This window comes from Podarcis raffonei, chromosome 9, assembly GCF_027172205.1.
Source record: "Podarcis raffonei isolate rPodRaf1 chromosome 9, rPodRaf1.pri, whole genome shotgun sequence".
Taxonomy (NCBI): Eukaryota; Metazoa; Chordata; class Lepidosauria; order Squamata; family Lacertidae; genus Podarcis; species Podarcis raffonei.
The window spans coordinates 20913652-20938979 of NC_070610.1; the positions used below are offsets into that span (position 1 = coordinate 20913652).

The following is a 25328-nucleotide window of genomic DNA, read 5'->3' on the forward strand; positions in this document are numbered from 1 at the left end:
TGCGCTCTGGTTTCCGTCATGGTGTTTCATTGCACCAGAAGTCATCCTGGCCACAAGACCTGGAAAGCTGTCTGTGGACAAACGCCGGCTCCCTTGGCCTGAAAGCGAGATGAGCGCTGCAACCTATTAGTCACCTTTGACTGGACTTAACCTTTACCTTTTTACCTTTACAATGAAGGCAACTACTGTACAGGGATGGCATTCTGAAATGCAGGTTTGGAGTTGTGTTTTTACAATCACGCGTCAATTCAGCTTTAACTAAACTTGATAAAATGGAATCTTGCTTCTTTGTCAGGGAGTGAAATTACCAGATATCCTTATATCTCATTCCCAACTCGGGAAAATTATTTGTTATTTCCTCTAAGAATCTTCTGTCCCCTGTCCTGTTCCCTCAAAAAAATTATTTCTTTATTGAAATTCAGAGGAAAGATGAGTAAGAGGTATCTTAAGGCTGGAAAAGAACTCTCTGTCCTGCTGAAGGAAGAAAAAAGGAGATTGACTAGGCATTTGCTTCTATAAAATTATGCATGGCATAGAGAAAGTGATAAGCGAAACGTTTTTCTCCTTCTCTCATAACACTGGAATTCGTGGTCATCCCATGAAGTTGAATGCTGGAATGTTCAGGGCAGACTAAAGAAAGGACTTCTTCACACAACATATACCGTATTTTTCCGTGTATAAGACTAGGTTCCCCCCCCTAAAAAATAATGTCAAAAATTAGGGGGCATCTTATACATGGATACATCTCCCCCCCATTTTCTTAAATCTGAGTCCCCCAAAATAGGGGGTGTCTTATACATGGGGGCATTTTATAGACGAAAAAATACGGTTAGTTGAACAATGGAACCCGCTTGCATAGACGGCAGGAAAGGCCACCAACATCTATGGCTTTAAAAGAGGACTGGACAAATTCATGGAGGGTAAGGCTAGCAATGGCTTCTAAATGTACAGTGGTACCTTGGGTTACATATGCTTCAGGTTACAGACTCCGCTAACCCAGAAATATTACCTTGGGTTAAGAACTTTGCTTCAGGATGAGAACAGAAATCGTGCTCTGGCGGCGCAGTGGCAGCAGGAGGCCCCATTAGCTAAAGTGGTGCTTCAGGTTAAGAACAGTTTCAGGTTAAGAACGGACCTCCGGAACGAATTAAGTACTTAACCCAAGGTACCACTGTAAGAGCTATGTTCTACCTCCACTGTCAGAGGTGTTACGCCTCTGAATGCCCGTTGCTGGGAATTGCAGGGCAAAGTGCTGTTGCACTCTGGTCCTGATTGCATGTTTCTTATGGGCATTTGGTCGGCCACTGTGAGAATGGGATGCTGGACTAGACGGGCCATTGGCCTGATCCAGCGGGATCATTTCCTGTTCTTACGTTTTGAGCAATTTTCCGTTATAAAAAGGCACAAGGTGCTATGAATGTTCATTCAAGAGATTAAACAAATGCAGGCTTGGGAATATTACAACGAAGAAGACGGCCGTCCATTTTATCACCTACGTAATGCAATTTTATGTGTGTTGTAAAACAAAACATTTTGCGCAATTTTAATATTATTGCGGTGCAGTAAATTTTAACTGAAATTATGGCATGCATCTAATGAGGCTTAAACACAGTGAGCCATGATTATGGGAGCGGTAATTCGAGGAAGTCCCATTCATGCAGTTAGTCATTGAAAGTGAGATTATTTGATTGGCATAATTGGGGCTATACTGGTTTTTGCCAACATCTAAACAAATCCAACCAACCAATCTTCAAAATGGATCAAGCTATTACTAATATATGTTGTTAAAATAAAGACCTTCAATGGTCCAAGACCATCCCACAGACTAAAGAGAAAGCACCTCAGCTGAAACTAATTTGAAATATTGGGGGGGGGGCTGAAGTTGCCCCTGACTCACTGAGGTCCACTATGAACCCACCAAGAAATTCTGGCATTTTCCAGCTCCACCATTGGGTCTGCTCTTGGCTCTGTCTCCAGAGTGAACGAGGCTGATTGAGATACCCAAAATGTTTTGGTTCAAGAGTTGGCAACCCAATCTGCATTCATAGTCAGACCAGCCAGTTTAATCATAACAATGCATCACAATTAATTTAGCTAAGATTTAGTAGTCAGGGAGACAGGAGTCAATTCTGAGAGCGGAAGGGGGAAAGATGAAAAGGAGCTCTAATGATACCAACAGGACTCTTCAAACCTGAAAGGATTTATGGTGTTAAAGATGCCATATGGTTCTCTGAACTTAGGCCACCTAAAAATAAATAAATTAAAAAATAGATTTTGGAATAATTTGATAGCCCATGTTTCTATACAGCTGGGAGGATAATTTATGATTTATTTATAGGGCTTGCTACATCATTCATTGCCAGAATGCCTGGATGTCTCAATTCTGAATATTTTTAAAACAGAATTTGAAAGGAGAGGGACATCAGTGAATGATTAATTAGTCTTTCTGCAGGAGGATATTAAAAGAAATAAAGCACCCTGATGATTACAGATACAGTAATCAGCAGAACTCCAAACAATTGACAAGTGTGAATTGCCTGCACTTGTTATGCAATGGCTCATAAATATGTACCCAAACAGCTAGCAGAACCCTGTTTAAATGCTGTTGTTCCTCATTAGAAGAACTCTAAAGCTGATAACATGGAAAAGTGAAAACAAATACAGAGCAAAGTGTTGACTATTGCTCAGAAATCAGATGGAATATTAAAGAGGGAACTTGCAGAATGGGTAACAGTTGCCAAACACACAACAGAAAGATGAATCGGGCTGAGGGTAATTGAAACAAATCACAAAATAATACCATTTATCAAAGATCTTTCTTGGAAAAGGGAGAGGAAAACAGCAGCTACAAATGCGAAAAATTGATTGTGATGCACTGACAAAAGGATCAATAACCAGAGGAGAAAACACTGCTATTGCTGAGAGAGAGACTTGCAGTCCTAGGCACATGAACCTCAGAAAAAGTCCCACAGAACATGGTTCCAACTAAGTACACACAGAATTGGATTGCGTGGCTACAATCCTATGAACACCTTACTTATTGAACTCAATTGGACTTAACTTCTGAGGAAGTATGGATGCTGCTGTGTCACACTGAAGCAGGTCAGAAGAGTTGCTAGGGTGCCAGCTATGAGCATGAAACACCCAAGTTCAAATCTCTGTTTAGCCATGAAGCTTGTCACAAGGCTGTAAGGCTTCTTGGAGGAAAGGTGAGATGTAAATCAATAATAATAATAATAATAATAATAATAATAATAATAATAATACCAATCACTGTTATCCTTGTAGTGGTTAGACTGCTGGACCAGGACCTGGGAGACCAAAGCTCAAATGAAGCTCACTTGGGTAACCTTGGGCCATCCACTATCTCTCAGCTTAACCTACCTCACAGAATAAGCTGTGGGGATAAAGAGGAGGAGAGCTGGCGATGCTACCTTGAGCTCCTTTGGAGAAAAGCTGGGATATCGATGGACAGTCATACCTCTTGTTACATTTGGTTCAGGTTACGTTCTTTCAGCATACTTCCGGGTTTCACCACTCGCGCATGCGCAGATGCTCAAAATGACATCACGCGCATGTGCAGAAGTGGTGAATCGCGCCTGTGCACGCGCAGACGTGGGTTGCGCTCTGCTCATGTTGCGAACGGGGCTCTGGAACGGATCCCGTTCGCAACCAGAGGTACCACTGTATTTAATAATAGGCAGGGGTGACAACTTGAATAAAATATTGGGGGGTCCAAGTTAGCACTGCCTTGCAGAATCAATTGCAAGACCCGGAGCACACACACCATTTGACCGGCAAGGCCCATCAATTTTTTGGGGGGGGCGAGACTGGCCCCTTAAAGTATTTTATTGGGGGGTGGCTCCTATGACAATAAGTATGTGTGACTTGCCACTAGTGATCTACAGCCTAGGCTAAATAGAAGCCTAGATTTCCTCACAAAAGACCAGGAGTGTAGAAACACGGGGACTCAAAGTCCCTAGGACACCCCCCCCCCAAAAAACCCATTCCTAGTGCCAACATAATTTTCTGCTGGCCTGAAGGAGTGTGGGCAGCAACAGCTTTTGCATATGCTCTGGGAACAGAACATGTTGGATATGGACATATGCTATGTCATAGTCTGTGTGGGGCTGGGCTGGCAGAGCTATTCTAGAGAATTCAGGATAGCATCTCTCAGTAGCTGCACATTTCTGGCTATTGGGAAAGATATAGTGGATGGCCACTCTACTATACCTCTGGCAATCCAGAGGCTAGGTTGTAAATAGTCATCAGACAGGTCTAGATTTAGAAACAGGAAGCGCTGACGTCCCAGTGTTGCACATGTCTTGTTCAGTGAAGGGGCTTTAGCTCAGTGGTAGAGCATTAATGGATGGTCTCAGATTCAATCCTCAGCATCTCCAGGTGAGTCAACATACTGAGCTATGTGAACCAATGCCGTGCCTCAGTATAAAGCAACTTCAAGTGTTTATATTGAATTCATAAATTGAGGCCATAGTGTATTCATACTCTTGTGTGGCATAGGCAAACTCAGCCCTCCAGATGTTTTGGGACTACAACTCCCATCACCCCTAGCTAATAGGACCAGTGGTCAGGGATGATGGGAGTTGTAGTCCCAAAACATCTGGAGCGCCGAGTTTGCCTATGCCTGCTCTTGTGTATCATCTCAATCGGCTGCATACGATCAGTGGCGTAGCGTGGGTTGTCAGCACCCGGGGCAAGGCAAGTAATTTGCGCCCCCTAACCCGTGGATTTGCGCCCCCTAACCCGTGGATTTGTGCCCCCTAACCCGTGGATTTGCCCTAACCCCTGATGTTGCGCCCGGTGCGGCCGGGCCCCCCCTGCACCCCCCACGCTACGCCACTGCATACGATATAACAGCATTGGAAAACATGTTGGCCTGTGCATCTTTTGTGGGTGTGCAACTCTCCATAGTCAACAGCTAAAAGATCCTGTTGTTTCTTTTCCTAATAGAAAACATCAAGAACAGGTGTCACATGAAATGATGAGGAAGAGAGCTTGCAAGGTGGCTGCCGAAGTGACTAATTGGTTTCAATTGTCCTCAATCACCACCGTTCTGTCGAGGGAATGTCAGCTTTAATTGATTGGTTGGTTAGTCCAACCAATCATGAATCTCCCTCAAAGCCTTTCCGTTGCATGGTTGGCAACGTTATTTCAATAATGCTTCATGCTTCTGCCATGGCTGATGTGAAAACAGCCCCATAGCAACACATACACAATCGAGAAAAAGCAAGACTGGGAAAAGGAAGAATTGATTTGAAAATGAGAGATGAAAGGAAAGCCGAAATATTCTGTTCAAGTGAGATTTCTCCTTGCTTTTATTATTCTGGTGTCATGATGTGGTTGGACCACAGCTCCCATCTTCCCTCCCTGAACTTTTGCCTTGCTGGCTGGATCTAATGGGCTTTGAAGTCCAGCTGAATCCCCATCCTTGTTCTGGCTCTATGAGGACATTAGCCCTCTGAAAGGTGGGATAATATGAAGAGGGGGAAATATGATGTCATATGCCAGGCCTTCCCAATGTCCCTGGTCCCACCCAATCTGTCAGTTTGACCTCCATACATTCAATGACTGGGAGTCATGTACATGGAGGGAACTTGTCAACTTCTGTTCTAGGTAACTGCAAAGCGCAAGGACTTCCATGGCATGTAGGACTTGGCACCATAGTCTCAAGATACAAGGCCTCTGAATTATTACTGCAAGCCTTGATTCCTCTCACCAGAACCACACAGTGCTTCAAGCACGACATGTACTATACAGTGGTACCTCGGATTATATACGCTTCAGGTTACATACGCTTCAGGTTACAGACTCCACTAACCCAGAAATATTACTTCGGGTTAAGAACTTTGCTTCAGGATGTTAACAGAAATCGTGCGGCGGCAGCAGGAGGCCCCATTAGCTAAAGTGGTGCTTCAGGTTAAGAACAGACCTCCAGAACGAATTAAGTTCTTAACCAGAGGTACCACTGTACTCAAAATGCCACCTGGGATTTTGAGGAGAAACAAGGGCAGGTGAAGGGCAAATCACCTTCCTGATTTTGTGCTTCTCCATCTTCCCAGAAATGCATTCATCACTGGGGAGATCTTGGATGGCTTAAAAAGTGGATTAGACAAATTCATGGAGGACAGGACTCTCTCCATACGAGAGCCAGCGTGGTGTAGTGGTTAAGAGCGGTAGTCTCGTAATCTGGGGAACCGGGTTCGCGTCTCCGCTCCTCCACATGCAGCTGCTGGGTGACCTTGGGCCAGTCACACTTCTTTGAAGTCTGTCAGCCCCACTCACCTCACAGAGTGTTTGTTGTAGAGGAGGAAGGGAAAGGATAATGTTAGCCGCTTTGAGACTCCTGAAGGGGAGTGAAAGGCAGGATAGCAAATCCAAACTCTTCTTCTTCTTCTCTTCTACCAATGGCTACTACTCACAATGTACGCATTCTACAGTACTCATGTTCAGCTTACAGGCTTCCCACAGGCATGTGGTTGGCCACAGAGATAGGCCATTGGCCTGGTCCAGCAGGCTCGCCTTATTTTCTTATGTTCTTATGAGACATCACATGCAAACATTCCTCACACCTCCTGTTCATTGCCTGTCCTCCTCCCTCCCTCTCCTTCTTTTTGGTCCCATCTGAAATCACTCCAAGCAGCCATATTGTTTCTAAGTACCTCTGAACTTCTGCACCTTGAGTAAGATTTCCTCTGTGAACACCGCTGCCCTTCTTCCTTTTTCTGCCTGCTGGAGGTTCTGCATAGCTTAAAAGAAGAGCTTTATCCACAAGTGTTAACAGGCCATTAACCTTCATAACCACGGATATTTGTTGAAATATAAATCAGACTAGGGCCATTACCTGTATATTTAGCTCTCTTTTTTTATGAAGAATGCTTCATGCTACAATTAGGTAATTTCCTTCTTTGATAGCTTTGCAAAACCCCATAAAGGGCTTGCTCCTCATAATGCTAATTAAACAAGGAGAGGTATTGCCCAGCCCAGCTTGATTTTTTCCCTTGACAGCGCCTCAGGGATTCTCTTCTTCAAATTACAGTGACCTATTTCTACACAACTGCTATGAGGCAGATGCTTTTCACGAGGTGAGGGTCTTATAAATATTTTCTAGACTTTCAAAAAAGAAGTACAGATTTCAGTTACAATAAAAGTCGAAATGCGTCTTAGGTCACAAACACACCATATGTTTAAAGCACCATGATGCCAGCAGAGACAGTTTTAGGGTAGCACAACCAGTTTGGCTGCACTATGGGGGAAACAGCAACAATGATGTAGGATGGAGCACAAGAGGTGAGGGTTAGTGTGGCACACAATGCCACTGAAAATTGGAAGCCCAAAGTGCTCCACTGATGCCCATTTCAACAGGTGTGGCTTCCCTCAAAGAATCCTGGGAGCTGTAGTTTGCAAACTGAGAGTTCCCAGGAGTCTCCTATTCCCCTCCCAGAGTTCTCCCCTCTCAGCACTCATTTAAAAAAGTATAAAAATAAATATATTGTGTTGATTTTTTCAAAATAACCTGAAACAGCAATCCCCGCTCCCAACCAACATTAGCCCCTTCTCACTCCAAATGTAGGTTCCTTATAGGAAACTATTGTTCCAAAGTGTCAGGGGCAAGTCCAGTGGGTGCCATTGTGAGTGTTGTTGTTGTTTGTTTGTTTAGTCATTTAATCGTGTCCGATTCTTCGTGACCCCATGGACCAGAGCACGCCAGGCACTCCTGTCTTCCACTGCCTCCTGCAGTTTGTTAGTAGCTTCAAGAACACTGTCCAACCATCTCGTCCTCTGTCGTCCCCTTCTTCTTGTGCCCTCAATCTTTCCCAACATCAGGGTCTTTTCTAGGGAGTCTTCTCTTCTCATGAGGTGGCCAAAGTATTGGAGCCTCAGCTTCACGATCTGTCCTTCCAGTGAGCACTCAGGGCTGATTTCCTTCAGAATGGAGAGGTTTGATCTTCTTGCAGTCCATGGGACTCTCAAGAGTCTCCTCCAGCACCGTAATTCAAAAGCATCAATTCTTCGGCGATCAGCCTTCTTTATGGTCCAGCTCTCACTTCCATACATCACTACTGGGAAAACCATAGCTTTAACTAGATGGACCTTTGTTGGCAAGGTGATGCCTCTGCTTTTCAAGATGCTGTCTAGGTTTGCCATCGCTAGCTTAAGCAAAATTGTATACATTATGTGCATGAGAAGAAATGCACATGATGAATGAGTATTTATCAAGGTTTTAGTTTTTTAAAAAATGCAAACTACTGCAAACATGAGGCATAATGAATGGAAGACTGGAAAAATGAAAAACTGCAAGGAACTGAAACTGACAAATACATCCATCCCTAGGCATGAGATGATGCAATCCAAAAAGCATTGGGGGTGCACTACCCACTCCAAATTGGGGCCATCATATGTTTGTGTAACAGTTTTTGCCTTCTGTTTGCACATACCTTCAGTCCTAGGTACAGCACTGACATTTGTCTTTCTTCATCTTCAGGAGACATAGGGCAACTTTTTAACATTCTAACAAACTACCTTGCTGCTTATTAATCATTAGCAAAGGAAGTTTATAATTAGGCAGTCTGTTGCCATTTTTCTGATGAATGGCACCAATCTCTAAAAGCGACACATGGGAAGGGCACTGCAAATGCCCTGGTTCAAATGCATTGAAGGAGAAGGTTTCCAAACAGACATTCCTGAAGCGTCCTTGCTGCTGCTTTCATATATTACAGCATGCATGCGCAGTGTGTGTCGAGGGAAATGTGCAATATTTTCCCCTGAGCGATTTTGCCATTCATGTTGGCAGCAAGTGGAATGCAAAACCAATTTCCAATATTCTGCCAAGAGGAAAAGTTCTTTGAACACATCTGAATTAACACCTATTGCTAAAGCTCGTGAATGGGCCACAGAGGTCTTTATTTTAAAAGCAGTTTCCCTGCTTCTTCATTCATTGTTTACAGAGAGCTAAACGTCATAAAACCTTGTATCTAGTGAATTGTGAACAATCATTTATTTATTCCCAGGAAACTGACAATAATAATGAAGGGGTTTTTTTTAATAATAACCAAGACAACCCACGGTGACAATAAATGATAATAATGCCTATGTCTCCTCTTAAAAGATTCCATTACATTCCTCTTTTGGCTCTCTCGTTACAATGACTCTAGCGATTGTGCTATTGGAACAGCTTTTCTTTGATCTCTATAAATATGATAATGTAATTATGCATCCCTCTCTGGATTCCTTTTGCAGGGCACCAAGGCATTCTTTGGGCTTTCTATGTGGGGTTTTTTTGGCTACAAGTACTGAAGGAAAACAAGCTTGGGCCGAGCATTAGGCTGAATTGGAACCAAATAAGTAGCCCACTCCAATAGTAAGTCACCCTGAATTCAATGACACTTGCTCCCAGTTAAAAGTGTGCAGAACTGAAGCCTCAACCATACATCTTAATGCAGCACCAGGGACTTAAATCAGTAGAAAAACTGATAAACTACTTTTTATGCTATAGCAGCCTTTACCTTCCAGATGTTTTGGACTACAACTCTTAGCAGCCTCAGCAAGCATGGCTGCCTTTGCTGACGTTAAGTGGACTTGTAATCCAAACGCCTGAGAGGCTTGGCAAGCAAAGACTATACTATAGTATTCCCATATAAAGCTATCTTTTCTATGGAATCTGTTGAGGAAGCCTGGCTGTGCTTGCCATTTAAACACAGCATGATTGACTTGGACACAGGGCAGGGCCTTCATGGTTGCAGCCCCTGTTTTGGTCAGGGGCAAACCTCCTAGCAAAGCCTGTCTTGCCATTATGATTTCCCCCACATTCATTCGCTTTTTATCGGGCAGGTGAAATTTTGTCGTCAGTATTTCGCTGCGATCGTGCATTCTTGGTGCTTTGTAAAACCATTCAAACCCACTGTCTTTATTGCAAGTTGGAAAAGTGGCCAAATGTTAAGTAGCCAAAAGCAAAATAGCTTTTTTAAAATCTTATTGAACATATGCATGCAGCTGTGTATCACCCTCAACTAATGCCAGAAAGGCACCTCAAAAAACGGATACAGGATGCAGATGAAAGGGGTAAGAATGATAATTAGTTATTGTTGTTACTATTTCAGATTTCAAATCATTATGGAACCACAGAGACAAGCAAACAATACCAGAAAATCAGTAATATGTCCGACTTAAGGCAGGGAACACAAAACCTAAAGATATTAAGTCATAACACCCAATCTAAAATCATGGCAACGGGAGAGATACCGGTAAATCTGAAACTAAATCATAGGAAATAAAATTCCACCATATTGTATATAAATGATCAGGATCTCCCTGTGCCTTAGAGCCCCCTAGTTATTATGATTCATGAATTATGACACGGAGTCCATGTTCATCACATTAGTATGCGGTATGAGCTTCTAAGCCCCCTTTTACACACAAGCTGATAGGGAGCTGATAGGCAGTTTGTGCAACACAATTGCTGCGTCTGTTTCATCTCATGGCAATCATGAATGCAACAGAGATGCTGCAGCAGGGCTTTGAAATGCTGCCCATATCAGTGCTTTAATAAATCCACAATTGTACAAATGCCTAGAGAGTAATTTGCCGGAGTAATCCGATTTCAGCGCATTTCCTATAGGGCTCTCTACATGTTAACTGATTTTACCTTCCCCATTATCAATCGCATCAGTGTTAGACTGATGGGAAAAGTAGCCCTTGATTAAAGAGAGAAAAGGTTGAATGACTACTTTGATTAGCACTCACTGTGCAGCAAAATAAATATTTCCCCATCGCATCAGCATAGCAGAGACCAAGGTGGAAGATTAAGAAATGGGACAGCTGGAGGTATAATGTAGATGGCACAGGAGTGGGGAGGGGGCATTCAAATTCCAAATATCCCCTCATATTCTTATTGCATTGCTCAATCATTGGGCAATTATATGCAACAACAGCTTTCACCTTTCACTCGCTTTGTCATATTAGGGCGGATCCAGACTGGATTATAATGGGTTTACTCTAAAAAGGTAAAGGTAAAGGACCCCTGACCGTTAAGTCCAGTTGCAGATGACTCTGGGGTTGCGGCGCTCATCTCACTTTACTGGCCGAGGGAGCCGACGTTTGTCCACAGACAGTTTTTCCGGGTCATGTGGCCAGCATGACTAAGCCGCTTCTGGCGCAACAGAACACCAAGACCAGAGCAGCGCACGGAAACACCGTTTACCATCCCACCGCAGCTGTACCTATTTATCTACTTGCACTTTGGGGCATGCTTTCGAGCTGCTAGGTTGGCAGGAGCTGGGACCAAGCAACAGGAGCTCACCCGTCATGGGGATTTGAACCACCGACCTTCTGATCAGCAAGCCCAAGAGGCTCAGTGGTTGAGACCACAGCACCAACCGCATCCGGGTTTACTCTAGGTATGGCTAAATGAGCAATCCTAAATATGGAAAGGCAGTGTAATTTAGAATGACTTAAATTAAGCTGGTGTAGAATACACCAGAAGGGACGCGGGTGGCGCTGTGTGTAAAACCTCAGTGCCTAGGACTTGCCGATCGTAAGGTCAGCGGTTCGAATCCCCGCAGCGGGGTGAGCTCCCGTCGTTCGGTCCCAGCTCCTGCCCACCTAGCAGTGCGAAAGCACCCCTAAGTGCAAGTAGATAAATAGGTGCCGCTTTATAGCGGGAAGGTAAACGGCGTTTCCGTGTGCGGCACTGGTGCTGGCTCGCCAGAGCAGCTTCGTCACGCTGGCCACATGACCCGGAAGTGTCTTCGGACAGCGCCGGCTCCCAGCCTCTTGAGCGAGATGAGCGCGCAACCCTAGAGTCGGTCATATGGGCAGGGGTACCTTAGAATACATCAGATCCAAACCAGTTCAACTTAGACCACCCTTGAGAAGCAGCGATGGTAGCTGCTCCAACTGCACCATGCCGCCAAAGGACGATAAGAAGGGGGACATGGGCAAGTTGGCCAAGAAGGACAAGGACCCCATCAACAAGTCCAGGGGAAAAGCCAAGAAGAAGAAGTGGCCAAAAAGGGAAAGTAAGAGACAAGTTGAACAACCTTGTTCTGTTTGACAAAGCTACTTACAAAAAGCAGTGCAAGGAGGTTCCAAACTACAAACTCATCACACCTGCTGTGGTCTCTGAAAGGCTGAAGATTTGAGGGTCCTTGGCTAGAGCCACACTCCAGGAGCTTCTCAGCAAAGGCCTAATCAAACTGGTATCCAAGCACAGAGCCCAGGTCATCTAAACCCGAAACAGCAAGGGGGGTGATGCATAAAAGGTTCTTGGGAGGTTTTTAGACTCTGTAAATCACAAAAATAAAATAATTTGAACTCCTGGGGGAGGAAAAAAAACTTAGCCCACCCTTTTCACCAGCATAAGTTGCCAAGTCATGTGACTTAGCTGAACAGAGTTAGGATCCAACATAAGTCCTCCCCCTGGTCCTGTTCTCAACACTTCCCTGCCACCTCCCCAGAATGCCAGTTTTTCAGAGCTTATGCCAGTATAAGATCTGCCAGTCTCACGTCAGCTTTATGACCTGGCTGAGCCAGGATGAGGGTGTTATGACAGCATAGCCCTAGCTGAGCTGCAAATCAGTCAGCAAAGCCAGAGATCTGCTGGATCCTAACTTGCTCAGCTGGGGGGATCTTGGGCTTGGATTGCTTCCTTACTCTGGATCCAACCCAATGAAGTTAACATGGCTGAATAGGAATGGCAATGAGGTTCTATATTCTTGTAAATGTTAACTTCCACGGTTAACAAATGTCAACTTTTCCTAAAATTCAAAAAACACTGCAAGTAATTGCATTCACGGTAGGTTTTCTCAGAAACATTAAAAAAAAATCGTGTATGAAAATGTGTGCAGAGGTTCAGCATCATCTAGTTTGGTAAACATGTCACAGAAGAATGGCTTCCCCAGAATATTACATTGACATCTGCAAGTCAAACAAACCACAATCCAGTAGTGGAATATTTGCTCTTGATATGGCATATTCATGAATTTATTCAGAGAAGCCTGTCATCTTGATATTTATAAACAAATGAAAACTTCAGAATCGCTCTTCTGCTTTTTAGATTGGGCAATGACTGACCCAAGATCACCCAAGGGAGTTTAATGGCCTTGGTGTTCCAAGTCAAGATTTCTCTAACTTCATTGCATTCACTTTCATGTGTGTGTCCAAAAACCTCTTTGTAATAGCCAGGATTTGGGTCATCAAAAGATTTCCTTAAATCTACCATAAATGTCAACATAATCTCTACGTAAAATGGACAGTATAGTTAAGACCTGTGTAACAGAGTCAGCCTCTGTGTGGTCCCACAATAACATAACATCTACAACCAGAGGAAGGCATAAAATCTTTCTTGCATCAGTACAGAGGGTAACGCACTGTACCTAGCTAATGTGAAAGCACAACTATATTTAGAAAGGTTTAACACTTCTAAATATTTGGACACTTTAATCCCATAATCAGTATTCACACCCACAAATAGCGGGGAATGGCTTTTGTTTGTTAGAGAGCACATATTTGAGGTGTTTAAATTCCCTATTCTCAGAGGCAGTAAATGTTTCTCAAAATCTCACCAGGAAAACCTAGTGCATATACCTTGCTTTAAAGCAGTCCCTAAATCCAGACTATGCAGAAGAGGTCTTGCACAACAACTAGTTTCTTTAGAAGGCGATACATAGTTCCATCCACATCAATTTGAAATGCCACTCTTCTAACTCAATGTAGCCCAGAGTAGAGCCCTGATTCTAATGCACTTCCAAGCGTACATTAACATTAGATCAGCATTCAGAAGTCTTCTTATGGATGCCGAGACCCTTGCTAAATTACAGCAATCAGGTTACTTGCAATTTACAGCCGCAGCAACGTGAGTCATAATAATTCTGTTTATAATGCTGCATTTATTTATTTTCATTTATTTTCTGACTCAGCTGTAGAATCATGACAAGAGAGAGAGGTAGCTGGTAGGTCTTTGTCTTCCAGCCTTCATCCAGGTTGGCATGACTGTGATCCCTTTAAAGTTGTTCCACCATTCAAGTTTTGAAGATCTTATGGGAGGAGAGTTAGCAAATGCATCTGGGGTTTAGAATTGTGCTCTCTGATGATCTCTCTTTCTTAAAGTGGGGGAATAATGAGGTCAATGTCAGTAGCGAACAAAAGCACAAACTCTTATGTACTTCCTTTTGCAAGCCGGACTTCCTCCTCTTCTGGTTTAGCACCTAAATGTCAAAGCAGCAACATGGAAGGCTCCTTTATTAGAATCGCATCAAGTGAACTTTCAAGGATATGATAGTTAAAGCTAAATATGGGTATCTGGCTTCCTCTCTCCCCACTTCACTATAGTCAGATATACAGTGGTACCTCAGGTTAAGTACTTAATTCATTCCGGAGGTCTGTACTTAACCTGAAACTGTTCTTAACCTGAAGCACCACTTTAGCTAATGGGGCCTCCTGCTGCCGCCACACCGCCGGAGCACAATTTCTGTTCTCATCCTGTAGCAAAGTTCTTAACCTGAAGCACTATTTCTGGGTTAGCGGAGTCTGTAGTGTATGTAACCTGAAGCGTATGTAACCTGAGGTACCACTGTACTGGAGCAGTTTTTCCCACCCAACCGTTTTTCTGAGGAACACTTTGCTCAATGCAAATTGGAGGTGAGCTTCATGTTTATATCCAAACAGGCTGACTTCATGTGCATGTAAGAATACTAACCCTTTGAAGGAGGTAAGCCCAGAGCAACGACTCTTACAGAGATTCATTGGGTATTCTCCACTGAAGGTGTTTCATTTAGATGCATTCTGCATGAAGACAGATTGAATCATCCTATCACACTCAATTTAGTCATGCAGCAGACTTATCGTATGCAACTATCCTCAGCAGAGGTTGGTTGGTAGCAGGAAAGCACAGAACCTAAGGTTACCAGATGTCCCTGTTTCCCGGGGACAGTCCCCAGATTTACAAATCAGTCTCCTAACAAAATCAATTGAAGTTGAAAAGTGTCCCCAGATTCATTGAAAAAAATCTGGTAACCTTAGCAGAACCCCATGTACAGATGTAGCAAGAAACCTTCCCTGTGGGTGGGGACTTTGAGTTCATAGGCGCTTTTAATGAATGAATTTCTTTCTTTCTTGCAGAACAGTTCTCTCATAGCACACAGTTTGGCAACTAATACATTAGAGCTTTCTTGTCTAGCCAAGGAAGACCTGGAAGGTGCATCTTTTGAGCAGAGTACAGTATGATTGCTTTGAAATGTGTTCTAATGATATCACCTGATCTTAATTCTACAAATCCTTCTGAAGCAAATATAGATTGTATTTTGTTGTGACTGCTACGAGCAAGCACTGATCTTGATTAGAAAATAACATTTGTAGTAAAGCTTTTCTGCCTGCATTAGTTTTTCCCAGTTATACTTTTTTCTTTCCTTAACAAGAATAATCATGTTTTCCTAGATGCCTAGGGTAAAGAATCATAGAATTGCAGAGTTGGAAGGGGCCACAAGTTTCATGTAGTCCAGGAATGTAGTCACACAACGTTGGGCTCAAACCCACAACCCTGAAATTCAGGGGTCTCAATTGAGCTATCTGAATGAGCCCCACTACTTTAGTCCTTTGCTGTGCTATATACCGTAGGTAGCTATATTTCACACCCCCATACACCCTTAGATGATTATTTCTGGAATTATAACTTTTTATTACATGATAATTGTAGACAAATACTTCTAGTTTAATTATACATCTGTGCTCCATGTTGGATTTTGCTGCAAAAACAAGCTATGGCTATATCTCTCCCCCCCCCCCTTTTAACTGTGAAGTCATTATCAGAAATCTACTACTAAAGCGGATTGTTCTTTCTTATCACATTCAAGCCTGCCTCTCTCTTGTTAGATGATGGGCGGATATGATAAGATAGAGCATTGCATGATAACTGATCTGTGATAATGGCTTCAAGCAACAAAACGATCAGATAAGAGCTGCAGTTTATCACATGGGAAGAAACCAATTCCTATCATATTCAGTGATCTTGTGAATTAGTCTCCTCCATAGCTATCCAATTCCTTCCCTCCAGAGATCAAGGGGTTTACTTGTACATCCTGGCAAGGTCACCCATATGTAAACAAACAAGAAAATGTGGATTCCTTCTTTTCTTTTTCTTTTTTTACAGTGATGCTGCATGGATTAGTGTCCAGGATTTGGTTTTTATCATTTGGGAGAACTATTTGGCTATGCACACATTAGCAGCTTGAAACACAACAAGGTTCTTTCCCCCTTCTGCATTTCTTAAAAGCAAATAAATAAAGAAATGCCCCAAAGAATAAAGCAATTGAATACATTTTCCAGCTCTACAAAAGAAATGCATGAACAGAACATACGTATGTGCAAGCAGGCAGACATAGAATATATTAGGTATGCACATTACGCAGACAGGGGCAAAAGTCCAGTGAAAGCAAGTTGACATAACAGTTTTGACCACTGGATATTGCAGTGTATAAACAGCTAGTTGTCCCAAATGCTCACTAATACATATAGATCATCAACCTCAGCATAAAGATGTTCTGTTAAGAAAACTTTCTGTGGCAAAGTTATGGTACATCACAAGAGTCCTGTCTTCTCCTGTCTGAAATATAAAAAGCACAGCTCTTAAAATTTAAATTCCTGCTTTGCTCCTTTACAGAATTCCTTGGGTGAGTAAAACAAAGGAATTTATTGCCTGATTATTATTTTTATACAATGTGGTTGATTATAGGCCTAGTTTGTTCATATATAGTGCTGCTCTTTGGCAGGGAGGCACGTAAGCCAAGCCTCAGCGCATGTCCAGGCAGGTGGCCACCCCTCGGCACCTCTCGCTCTGGTGCCCTCACCACCGCCGCTTTTCCTTCCAAGATTCCGGTGGGAAATAAAGGCAGTGGTGCCTCCTCCTCCTCTTCTCGGTGGCCAAATCAGAGGCTCCCCCAGCATCAAGCCAGCAGCTACCCCTTGTGCTTGCACCTCACGATGCCTGCCATGAATGGGAGAAGGCAGGCAGGCAGCAGGCGATTAGTCATGTCAAAGGTGCCGCTGACTCCGCTGACACATACAATATGCTTAGGTGGCTTCAGTGGCAGCCAGCCCCCAGAATTTGGCACCAGGGTGCTCTTGCGCCCCAGGGTAAAGACGGCCCTGATGACAAGACCCACAAGTACTAAACCTTGCAACAAGGAGTGCAGTACGTACACAAGAGTGATCCTTTTTCTAACTATTATGGATTGGGGGTCTTTCACAGCTGAGAATGCATTCACCCTTCAATAAGATTCAAAGCAACATTCCCCTGATTTCTCATTGTCCCAAAGGTTCATGAACCTACTAGATTGGAGATCCACTTCACTTGAAAGATCAGACTCTCCGATTCCACCATGCTCAGAATGTGGCACAATCGAGGTCCATATGTGCCAAGTCCCTTCTCAATTATTATTGCACATTATTCTTCCTCCCCTTCTCAAAAGCAGTAAAAGAATATTGCACAAACTGGGAGTGTGTACATACTAACGTCCAAGTGGAGCACTTCATTTGCACGTTACGTTTAAAGTATGGTAATAGGGAATGTTTCTCCACTCTGTGAAGAGAAATGCCAGCTTCTTAATGAGCCACAGATTCCAGTTTAGCTTCATAATGAAAGCTGTGGGCCATATGCAGTGGCAAAATTCAGCTGTTGCAATGGATGTCTGTGTGATCTATGGAGGTTCCTGCTTCCCTCTGGTCCCCTAAGGTCCCCCTCCTGGTGCAACCTTAAAATCAGTTCTGGGTGGTTTGGGGACCTTCTGGAGCAAATTTGGGGGAGGAGAGGAAACAGAAGTTGTGCAGTTACCAGCAGAACTATGTATGCAGAGCACTGGAGACAAGCCCATGTGTAGTTATGATGCCCTTTGCAAATGATGGTTATGATGATCTACAACCACATAGATTGAGATATTTATTGGCATCTGTCACCAGCGATTGCAAACCACATCTCCATAATGCTCTTGGTCTCTCTCTCTCCCTCTCTCCCTCCCCCCCTCTCTTTCCCTCTCTCTCTGCATATGTATCTATACAGTGGTACCTCGGGTTAAGTACTTAATTAGTTCCGGAGGTCCATTCTTAACCTGAAACTGTTCTTAACCTGAAGCACCACTTTATCTAATGGGACCTCCTGCTGCTGCCGCAACGCCGAAGCATGATTTCTGTTCTTATCCTGAAGCAAAGTTCTTAACCCGAGGTACTGTTTCTGGGTTAGCGGAGTCTGTAACCTGAAGCGTATGTAACCCGAGGTACCACTGTATATTTTTATTCTTCAGACATTGGCACCAAGGTGAAGTGAATGAGAAAGTCCCCTACTTGCCTGCAGCTCCCAGTAGACATGGAGAATTTTGGATTAGGGCAAAGATTATGATGGTGTGATGTTATGCAATGAAAATACAAAACCACGGTCTTAAAACTCGCCTGACTTTGAGTTGACATTTTGACAACACGGCTACAGCATCAATTAACTCATCTAATATTAATTAGTATTTCATAAGCATGGCAATCTCGATGCTTTAAGTTACTTTATCTGTTAAATCAATGCTTTAATAGCCCATTCGTGTTAATTAAGAAACAATTTAGTTTTCAGTGGAAGAGTTTAATCATTATCGTTATTAATTGTTTCAAGTGCTGGCGATGGGAAGGAATCCTTGGCTCTAGTGGACTTTTGCTTAACTATGCAAGAGATAGCCCGCAGGGAGGGCAATCTCAGCTCCAGAGTCTCTGTGCCATTTAAATGCAAATCATTGCAATCAGCATGCCACAGGTATACTTACACCACAGCAGAAAGGAGCAAGCAGGCATGGGGTGCTGTGTCAAGGCTTTCTGGGCTGTTTTCGCCAGAGTGGTTTTGATGGATGTTCGTACAAGCCATGGTTTTAGAAAGTGGCTTCATTCACTTTATGTTTGCTTGACGACAAAACTCCCGACTGCGTATGTGGATCCTTTTTTGTTGTATAAACAACAATAAAAATACTTTCCCTATTAGATAGCACAGTCTGAGCATTGTAGCCAATGTTAGTCTCACTCAGAGTAGACCCATTGAAGGTATTGGCTATGATGACTAACTTAATAGCTTAAACAATTTTTTTAAAAAAAATTCTTCTAGTAGCACCTTAGAGACCAACTGAGTTTGTTCTTTGTATGAGCTTTCGTGTGCATGCACACTTCTTAGTTAGATACAACCCTGCGTGTGGGAAGCAGTTCAGATTGGTATAGTAAAGGTAAAGGTACCCCTGCCCATATGGGCCAGTCGTGTCCGACTCTAGGGTTGTGTGCCCATCTCACTTAAGAGGCCGGGGGCCAGCGCTGTCCGGAGACACTTCCGGGTCACGTGGCCAGCATGACAAGCTGCATCTGGTGAGCCAGCGCAGCACACGGAAACGCTGTTTACCTTCCCGCTAGTAAGCAGTCCCTATTTATCTACTTGCCCCCGGGGGTGCTTTCGAACTGCTAGGTTGGCAGGCGCTGGGACCGAGCAACGGGAGCGCACCCTGCCGCGGGGATTCGAACCGCCGACCTGACAATCGGCAAGTCCTAGGCGCTGAGGTTTTACCCACAGCGCCACCCGCGTCCCTCAGATTGGTATAGTTGTTGCCATTTCTCCTATTTCTAGTGCTCAGGCTGTGAGTGCTGCTGCTTATGTAATAATAATAATAATAAATTTTATTTATACCCTGCCCTCCATGGCCAAAGCCGGGTTCAGGGCGGCTAACACCAGTAAAATTACAATGGAAATATAATGGGGGGGGGACAAACAAACAAAAAACCCAATTTAAAATACAGGTTAAAATGCAATTTAAAAAGCAGCCTCATTTTAAAAGTAGCCCATAAATCAAAACAGTTAAGGGAGGGAAGACATAAGGGTCAGACTGAGTCCAAACCAAAGGCCAGGCGGAACAGCTGTGTCTTGCAGGCCCTGCGGAAAGATGTCAAGTCCCGCAGGGCCCTAGACTCTTGTGAAAGAGCATTCCACCAAGTCGGGGCCGGTACTGAAAAGGCCCTGGCCCTAGTTGAGACCAATCTAACCACCTTGTGACTTGGGGCCTCCAAAATGTTGTCATTTGTGGACCTTAAGATCCTCCCCGGGGCATACCAGGAGAGGCGGTCCCGTAGGTACGAGGGTCCTAGGCCGCATAGGGCTTTAAAGGTCAAAACCAGCACCTTAAACCTGACTTAGTACTCCACCGGGAGCCAGTGCAGTTGGTTAAGCACTGTATGAATGTGATCCCATGGCAAGGACCCCGTAAAGAGCCTTGCCGCAGCATTCTGCATGAGAACACTAGCCATGAAAACACTACCCAAGCACAAAAAGGAGCTCCTGGCATGTTTGGGGTAGCACCAACATTTGCAGAAAGACAAGTATGTTTTGTGGAGGGGAACCTAAGTGAGGAAGGGAGTCTACAAAGGGTTCAGTGGAGACCTAGCATGGTCAATGGGCAGAGAGTGCAACTTCACATGTGTGTGTGTCAGGGACTGGCTGGATGAAGGGGAGTGGTGAGAGGCAGCTGATGGGGAAACCCCAAGGGAAATATCGGAGAATGAAGGCTCAGAGCCAAGGGATTGGTGGTAGAACACTGAGGAGAGGTCAGAGGGAGAAGATTAGTAGGGAGGGCTGGATGCTGGAGGGGCAACAGGGTTTAGTGAGCAGGAAGAGCCTGTGACAGGTAGCAGTTGAAACTCCAAGGCTGAAGCAGAGGAGGGGGTTCAAGAGACTGCAGAAGAATTCGGGGACTCTCCCTCTCCTGCTGCAACAAGCTCCCTCCGCTCCTAAGCTCCAAGAGTGCACAGAATAATGAGGAGGGCGGAAAAGAGGCCAGAAGTGCACACAGTTTGAGACTGCTTGAGAAACATCTGGGAGATGAGGAGCCTTAGAAAGGGTGCGAGGCAGGGACCATCAGTCCTAGTAACTGCTCCATAGGGGCAAGACCTTGAATAAAGTCTTAACTACACTGCTTCTTTCGTGCTGACCTGCATCTGACTCCAGCCCTGAATGTGTGTGAAAACGAGAAGGGCAATGGAATGGAATGACTGGAGGATGACTCCCCACTACCATGTTTTGTTGCTGTTGTTAGTGATTTGTTTACACTCAAACGTTCTAGATCATCTAGAATTCTCAATTGTGGGAGGAGCTTCCAGGGTAGAAAAGGCACACGACTGAGATGAGAGGCCAATGATGGGAGTGGGGCTATGTGCACAGGTCAGCAGCCCCTCTGTATTTGCTTTCCTTCTTTATGCCTGAAGAGGGCTAAAAAATTTGGGCTTCTATAAAGAGAATTATTGTTGCAATTTCCCTCCCTTTTTGAAATTGATTTACTCTTGCCTTGATGGAATTTAACATTCTGTTATGACAATCCATTGCATCATTGAGAGTCTAAGGTAATTTTTACACAAATCCATTTAGTGCCTTTCCGCTAAACACCAGATTCATACATTTTTTTTGTGGGAAAGGGGGAGAATGCATTTTGGGAGCAACACCATCTACATCATGAGGTTTATGATACGTCAGGAGCTTCTGAGAATATGCAGATGCAATTGAGGCAGATGGAATTGCTCTTTTTTCCGCTGGAAAAGGACTCTCAGAAGAATCTCATTTACTTTTATTCTGACAGATGCAATTAGATGCCTGCACCTGGCATTGGTGGAGAATTAGTGGCTCTTTAATTAAAGCATCTATGGATGGAGCTTTTCAAGTAGGAATCCATTTATCACAAACTAGTTTGTCATTCTTAATCTCTTTCACCTTGCTTTCTATGTTTTCCCTGTCAATGTCATTTATCTGCTTATTTCCATATTATGTGCTGTTGCTTTTGTTCCTTCTCTTATTATCCACTTACAGAGCAACCCTGAGACTGTTTACGTGGAAGTGAGTCTGCAGTCCCAAACACACTTAGTGGGACCTACTTCCTAGGAAACATGGTGGTCAAATAGCTCAGTTGATTAGAGCGTGGTGCTGATAATGCCAAGGTTGCAGGTTTGATCCCCATATGTGACAACTATATATTCTTGAATTGCAGGGTGTTGGACGATGACTCTCAGGGTCCCTCTAATCCTATGATTCTATGAATTCTTTGCACAGCATTGCTCTGTATGACTGTTACTGTTCCATGCAGAAGAAGAAACAGAAGAGAAGAGGACATAATAGAATCGTTTACCTATATAAGGACCTTTCTCTGAGTTAGTGGATATTCAGTGTTTCTTCACTCATTCCTACTAATGCTTCTCATTGTGATAATTATTCTCACTTTCTTTTCAAGTTGTCCTGGAAATAACTCAGATACTGAGTAAAATGTTCCTTATGTTTGCATTCCATGATGTATGACATCAATCATGTGGTCTTGGCACAAACACTCTTCAAGCCCAAGTTCACTCTGTGTCAAGTCAAGGATGAACTGCCCCAGTGTCTCCCTGAATTTATCTCAAATTAAATAGGGAAGCATGGCATTCTGTATTTGTTTGCAAACTGCATTCCAAGAAAAGCAAGTATGTGTTTGCACATGTTTTCACGGGTGTAATAAAGGCATTCAGTTGCATGCTGTATCAAGAAACACAGATTTAGAAAGTGGTCGGAGTGTTCACTCTCCTAATATTTGCCAAATCCTTTACATCTGTTATCACTTATGCCAGGGCGTCGCCCCCAATCTCCAAATGAAAATGAAAGCCTACCAGTTACCATTTCAGCAAGCCTACTATTAAGAGGCTTTAAAAATAGACGAGAAACGCTTCCAGGGGTATTATAAAAATCGGCAGCCCATTTCAGCAAACATGTTTATTACTTCTAATGGGAAGAGAAAGATTAGCATGCAGGTCGTATTTTTATGGAGCAGACATTTGCACAAAGATCATGTAATCCAGCTGAAAAGCTTCAAATGAAAGTCAATTAGATGTTATTAATAAGGGACAGTGTCAAGCAGCAGTGTTGTATTATCTTTTTTGATTCGCTGAATTGTTAGGTATCAATATTTTTCTAGGAAAGAGCCTGTTAAATACAAGGATTGATATGCCAAAACCAGTCAAAATAGTAGGAATGGAGAGAAAGAAAATAATTTTATTTGACGAAAGAATTATTCTAGTTCAGAGTATATTATTATTATTATTATTATTATTATTATTATTATTATTTTATTATTATTATTCTGCCTGCCTGAATGGGTTGCCCCAGCCACTCTGGCCGGCTTCCAGCAAAATATGAAAAACACTAAAACCTCAAACATTAAAAACTTCCCTATACAGGGCTGCCTTCAGAAATCCTCTAAAGTCATAGTTGTTTATTTCTTCGACATCTGATGGGAGGGCATTCCACATGGTGGGCATGGCTACCCAGAAGACCCTCTGCCTGGTTCCCTGTAACTTCACTTCTCACAGTGAGGGAACTGCCAGAAGGCTCTTGGAGCTGGACCTCAGTGTCCAGGCTGAACAATGTGGGTGGAGACGCTCCTTCAGGTATACTTGGCAAAGGCCGTTTAGACCATATGTGTGTCTCACATATTTGACTGAAAGTGAAATATGCAGCACAATAAAATTAACATCAGTTAATCAGGGATATGTGTCGCCCTACTAATAGGCCTCCAATTCAAGCCATGCTTAAGTTTCAGAGATGTAACAGTTGACCTTGCCTGAAGGATCTGCTGACGAGTCTGTCCCTCACATGTGACTGGATAATTTAATCACAGCAAAATCATTGGCCTTCATAGGAGTCTGATTGTGGGAGGAAGGAGAGAAGTACACCCTGAAAGTTCACAGTATCCTTTCAGTACTGAATTTGTTAAATGTTTCTGGTACATGGGTGGCTCGTTCATATTCTACTACTGTGCTCCAGCGCACAGTTTGTGCATGACTGCCCTAGCCCATGATCCAATGGGACCATTGATCAGTCTAGCTCAGAATTGTCTGTGCTGACTGGAAGGAGCTCTCCAGGGTGCTGGACTGGAGCTTTTCCAGCTGTACCTAGAGCTGCTGGGAACTGAACATGGGACCTTCAGCATGCAAACCATATGCTCTACCACTCGACTACGGTTCTTCCCCATAAGTTAAAAGCAGAGGACCAGATTTTCCCATGTGCCTGTTTTTCTCCATAAGATGCAACTTTCGTTACAAAGAGAATATACATGTTCTTGGAAAGCCAATGAGTGTAAGAGCAATTAGGTCACAGCTGTTAGCTTTTCCATCAAATAAATGTTATAGTAGGCAATAAGAAATGCTACTTATGGAAGAAGGTTACACAATAAAGTTAATTACTGTCTGCTGTAGATTTCAAAATCTCTTCATCAGAATGAAAACTTATTCAATAGTGAAGGGGGGAATCACCCACAATAATGTTATGCACATATAAATTAGTGTCCATTTAGATTAGGCATATAAAAATGAAAATACAGATCACTTTCTTATTTACAACTGTGTTGCCTGGGGGTCCTGCTGGTAAGGGTGAGGTCCTGTTGTGCTTGCCTATAATAAATTCTGCGGGAAATATCTATCTCTCCTTAGCTTGACGAGTGCTATTATTTTTGTATAAACATAGCAGGGCACAGTCCACCAAATGTTAGTTGCAACTTAGGGTTGACTGACAAGATACATGTTCAAATGATGGCTTGTATTTATGAATGAGCTGTCGAGATCAAACCCCCACAGATACAATGCTTACAGTAATTTTTTTTTTAAGTGTCAGCTCCTACATTCATCAGGTGCCTTTGCAAAATCATGAGCATGGTTGTGCGGAACAAGTCTAGATTCCATTAGTTTCAAGGGGATTTGGGTACAGTTATCACGTGCAAACTACCTAATAATATTATTTGCAATATTTCCATATATCTTTCCCAATCAGTTCACTTTAAGTACAATCAAAGGGCCAGCAAGGAAGAGAGGCTTTCAAACATTTTCCCTGCAAGCCGTTTCCTTCCATTAGTCCTTTCCTACAAGCAGGAGTGGGGGTAGCTCTGAGGAAGCAGCAAGGGAAGGGTTAAGCAATCATGTGTTCCCCTCACACACACACACACACACACACCCTACAAGTCCTACATTCAATCTGGAAGCCACTTACAGCTGCTTTGCATTTATTAAAAAAGTGTCTAGAGAATTCTGGAACTAACACAGAGAGAGAAAAAAAGAAAGAGAGAGTTTTCACTTAATAGTTTGGCTTTCACTGGGGTGATAAACCTGTGTCTGGGCTGCTCCAGCCCAAATTGCAGGTGGGGGTGCTTGCATGGCTGAATAAAACCCCCCTGAAAATACAAAACTTAGCATCAATAATATGAATCCATGTCCAGTCTTCTCCCTCACCCGCTGGTAGTTTTTGTGCA

General features: G+C 43.4%; 1 protein-coding gene and 1 pseudogene across 1 annotated transcript in view; one reads left to right on the forward strand and one right to left on the reverse strand.

Annotated features, from left to right (window-relative positions):
- The window catches only part of SGCZ (sarcoglycan zeta), a 551579-nt gene that overhangs the window by 429906 nt on the left and 96345 nt on the right, over nt 1-25328 (reverse strand). The window lies entirely within an intron of this gene.
- LOC128420676 (40S ribosomal protein S25-like) lies at nt 11893-12275 on the forward strand (annotated as a pseudogene).